This window comes from Helianthus annuus, chromosome 8 (genome assembly GCF_002127325.2).
Source record: "Helianthus annuus cultivar XRQ/B chromosome 8, HanXRQr2.0-SUNRISE, whole genome shotgun sequence".
Classification (NCBI taxonomy): domain Eukaryota; kingdom Viridiplantae; phylum Streptophyta; class Magnoliopsida; order Asterales; family Asteraceae; genus Helianthus; species Helianthus annuus.
The window spans coordinates 151,644,128-151,649,575 of record NC_035440.2 but is presented as its reverse complement, the minus strand read 5'-3'; positions in this window follow the sequence as shown (position 1 = coordinate 151,649,575).

Here is a 5,448-nt window from a genome sequence, read left to right as displayed (position 1 = left end):
GTATAACATTTGGTTTGCATAAACGGTTCTTTACTACATTCATTAACATTAGCTACGCCGCTCGATAGTAAGTAATGGTACCATAGGACTTGACAAATCCCGTTCCTGACATCCTGGGTTGGTTTGGATGAAAGGAATGACTGAATCAGAAAACATTTTTACTTTGATAACCTTTACTCTAAGGTTATCCTGCTGTCTCAAGGCTTGAATGTAATGCGTTAACTTACCACATAAATGTTTGTATCAATAAAACAAGCTTTTACTTGGCAAAACATAACTTTTTGATTTATTCAAAATACTTTGTTTTGTTCCTTTTTACTTATGGTTAAGTATTCTCATTTTGTTACTTACCATACATAACTTTTGTTTACACTTAACTACATGACTACATTTTGGGTTTTAAACATATGACAATGGTTTAGACAAGAACATTTGATGGTTGGTTTAAACATGGACTTTGTACATTGGTGGTTTGTTTAATGACTTAAGTAACGATATGTGTGTAGTATGATACAAGCATGGTGGATACGCTGCTGGTACTTCCTATATATAAGTGCTTGTATTGTATTACATGTCATAGCGTTATTTAAATCATTTAGTTTGGAATCATACATTTTTTACACAAATAACACATTTTCACAAGACTTCGTTTTACAAAAACAACTTGTTTTATACAACTTATTTTTACTTGGTTATTCTTTTAACCATACGTTATTCTTCTATTTATACATATCATTTGATTTCATCGCTTTTCAAATGATTTACAAAACAAAACATTTTACAAGATTCATGACTAACTTTTATTAAACACTTTTCTTAAACTTAAGTCATGAATCCTATTTTCATAAAACCTATGTTACTCACAGGCATTTTTATGCTGACGTACCTATTTTCACATGTGTTTCAGGAGCTAATGCATAAGATGATGATCGTGACATGCTAGGGTGGACTTGGGCCTTAGTGACATAAAACAGAGCTAGACTTAGTTTAATGACGTTATGTACTCTTTACTTCAGTAGTTTTAAGACAATGTAACATGTTGGTTCTTGTTTTGAACAATGTATTCCACCCTTGGGTGATGAATAAAATATTATTTTAATTACCTTGGTTGTGGAACAATAATTCTGTTACAACACTCCCCGACGTTTCCGCCACAATTTGATGTTTTACGTGGTCGGGGTGTGACAGAAGAGTTGGTATCAGAGCCAATGGTTATAGGGAATTAGGTTATTAGTAAAGCTTTGACCTAGACTATAACCTTTCTAGGACCCTGTCACACCCTGGCTTTGCGGAAACGTGGTTAATTTGGTGTGACTTCTTAATACCATAGCTTAATCATAACAAAGCTATATGAATTAAAAACATGCAAGATCATCCATTAAATTTTAAAAACCAAATACAATACCATTGTCTTAACGGGAAAATACCCTAGCAACCATAACATTGTTCAACAATCAAACAAAACATAAACATAACATAAACATGGTTTAAGGACTGTGACTTGTCCAGGAAAGAGTCACATTCCCTAAACCCGGATGACCTCGGAAATAGTGCAGCGGGAAAACGTGCCATACCGTGCCAGATCTTTAATTCCCTGAAATACATGTAAGTTGAAAAATCAACAATAATGTTGAGCGAGTTCATGTGTAAGTGAGTAAATAAACCTTTGTCTTTATCAAAAATCCTGGTATGTAGCAAATAAGGAAAAAGAGATCACCAATGGTTTGCAAGGCCATTGATATGTGTGAAGTGCAAGTAGGAAGACTCAAACCTAGCGGATTTATGCGTCGGGCACTAAGTCACCCCGAGGTCCGTTATGCTGGACCTGGGGCTGGGCTCGCTACACCCAGATAGATCTACCGCTCCTGTCCCTCGGTCCTACCATGAGGATTAATGGCCTCAAGTTTCCGCCTACCCACTCACATGATCTAAGAAGTAACCCTCCTTACGCTAACCATACCATGTATAAAGTAATCATAAACATTGTAACATGTACTTTACCCAAAAAAAACATTGTAACATGTATTTCACCCCCGCAGTTTAGAAAACTGAAAACAGTTAAGAGAAAAGGGAGACATGAACTCACAGTCAGTGCGTCGCTATACCAAGTACTCCGAATGTCAGGCAGCTGTGCAACGACCTACATGTGCTAATTCTATTAGACGGATGGCCGTGCCTTAGCTTTATAGTTTGGGTTTTTGGGAAATAGTTAGACAACTATTTCGTGTTTATATTTTGCATGTACTTGGTAGTTAATCTCCTTCCCAAGGATGGGGGATTTAATACATGTGCGTTCAATTTATAATATTAAGTCTCACTTAATATATCTTCATTCCAAATATAAATATTTTTCTCAAAAATATTATATTTCCATTTCACATAATTTTTCCCCAAAAATAATACATTGATAAAATATACGTTCATAGTCATTTCCGTATAATGCGTAAGTTACGTTTTCGTAATCGTGTGGTAATAATAATTACCGGTGTAACTTATATGTTTATCGTGAAAGCGTTTGCATTATTTTGGATTTGTCAACGTTTGCAAATATTATTTTTACTTTAAAAATAATATTTGTGTATTTTCACAAAATAATCATAAACAGTGTTGTGAAAAATTATATTTACCAAATATATATTTATCACGTTTAGTTTTGTGAAAATCCCACCTCCGAATATTTGTAAATAAAGTCGTGGCGAAATATATTTTGAAAACATATCAAAATAATTCTAACACTTGTAAATAATTCTAAGTGTTAGGTTTTTAGAAAAATTTCGCCAGAGTTTCCCCTGTAACTGGAGGTGGCCACGCTTTCAAGCGTATCATTTTCTTTTACAAAATCATTTCAACACTTCTTTAATCAATCAATCAATTTCCGACACATCAAACTAGTCGGCAAGTATGTAAATCGCATAATCACATGAACTTGTAGTTTTTCTGAAAACTATAATGTAGATCCCGTTATATTTTGTGGATCTATGTGTAAAGTAACTAAATCTTGTAAAAACCTCGTTTTTAGAATAAATCTATCTTTACATCTTCCCGTCATCTTTTACAAAAATTGTTATTTTGCCGGATCTTTCATTTCACAGGTGTTTATACACTTGTGGTTTGTAAAAATCATATTTTGCATTGTTTGTCTACTAGATGTCGTGTCATGATGTATAGTAGACTAGGCTATGGGGTATTATAGGTCTTTGGTTTGTTTTTGATTTACATATATGGGGCATGTCCTGTGTCACACCCCCAAAATCCCACACGCGGAGTACCACCGCTTGGAGGCGTGACATGACCAGGATCAAGCCATCAATCATATCAAACATAGTATTTAATAATCAAAAGTAGTTAATACAATTCATAAAGATATGACTGATGTTTCAAAACCAAACATTGTTTAAGTAGCGGAAGCATAGTAATAAAATTCTCAAATGTAATTATGAGTTCAATTAACGTTCGCGATCCAATTCCCACAACGACCTGCTCCTTCCTTGTGCAAGCTCCAATATGTACCTAAGGTCCTGCAAGGCATGCAGCAGATAATCAACAAACTAGTTGAGCGAGTTCACAGTTAATAGTTTAGTTTGGGTAATAGTGCGTTTGTTCAATTCAGTTTCATATCGTATCAGATCCATCGCGGCCTCACAGGCATGTGTGCGAAGATTAGGTTCGTTAGTTCGCGACCGTAGTCTTTACCGACCAGGGTGTGTGCGAAGGCAATTTATCAGTTCGCGACCATAGTCTTTACCGACCAGGGTGTGTGCGAAGGCAGTTGAGTAGTTCGTTCGCGACCATAGTCTTTATCAACCAGGGTGTGTGCGAAGGCAGTTCGACAAGTATCATTTAAGCATGCACAAATAATCATCCAACCCATTCCCACCCTGGGAACCCATGCCTTGGCTGTGTGAACTCACCTTGGTTTGCTCGGTATGCTAGGTTATGCACTCACAAGTAATTAATCAAGTCCTATTGTATGCACGTATAACAAATCAGTTCATGTTCACAATGATACGCATGCAATTTAATGTTCACATAACAGTCAGTTTGCATATCGGCACAACACGTATTATTTCACATTAAATCATCAGCTAGTGCGCACGAATACAAATGTTAACATTCATCACTAAGCATGGCATGCCAAATAAATCAAGCATACATTCCAACATTCAAAGTATGTTCATAATTATATATCTTTCGATCCACCCTTATCTTTCGGTACATTAGTGATCTTTCGATACACAGTTATCACAGTTATCCTTCGGACCGAATGTTATGTTTCGAACCAATGTCATCTTTCGACCAACTGTCATCTTTCGGTCAACCTAATTATGTTTCGGTCAATGCTATCCTTCGGTCAATGCTATCCTTCGGTCAATGCTCCTATGGTTCGAAGGACAAGTATCTTTCGGTCACCACTATGTTTCGACTAACTACCATCTTTCGGTAAATATCAGTTACGTTTTCTCAAAGTTTCCAAGTTTTCCAAACTGATTATCAATCAATCAACACTATTCTAAGAAATATGATAATACAATAATCGATCAACCATGTATACTTTAAGTGTTTTTCTCAAGAACCCTAACTCCAAATCAAGTCTAACAATCAAACATAACAACTCGGTATTTATACAAGTCAGATACATCACAGCCGAAACATCCTTGATCAACCATACCATCTAAATTTCTGATTCATAATCATCCTGATAATCATGCAATTCTAATACGCAAACAAGGCATGAAAGCCGAACAATAACCACAATCACATACCCGAATGGCTAGAACAATAACACATGATCAATACTAAACACCATCGATTATCACATACTAAATCATGCTATCAAAAATCTTAGATTATCATATCACACACAACATCATGTCATCAAACGATGATAGTGAAACACTAACCGGATTAGGGGATTGAAACTAGTGGGGTTTCGGGTGCACAAGAACTTTCAGCCGACTTCAAGACTTCGAGAGAGAGAGAGAAGGGTATTAGGGTTTTTGAAACTAACTGCCGGTTTACATGCATCACGTATATAAACGTATCACAGGAATGGGCCAAGCCCATTAGAAAGACTGGGCCGAAAGATGTCGAAGGATAGAGTCCTTGGTCGAAGGATATGTTTCGAGATCCTTCGAACCGAAAGTTGATCCTTCGAATCGAAGGATATGTTTCGAGATCCTTCGAACTGTAAGTTATGTTTCGTGATCTAGACTAAATGTTTTAAATAATAATTCTAATATTATTTTCTACCACAGCAAGTAATCACATATAGGCAAAACGACAATACGTTACATTAAAACACAACGCATACAATTTCAAGTCCACAACTTCAAACAACTAAACAGTCAAAGTCAACGCGCATTTAATGCGAAAGTGAAAGTCAGAAACTCGAGTTGTCACATTATCCCCAACTTAAAAGAAATTTCGTCCCGAAATTTGGTACGCACT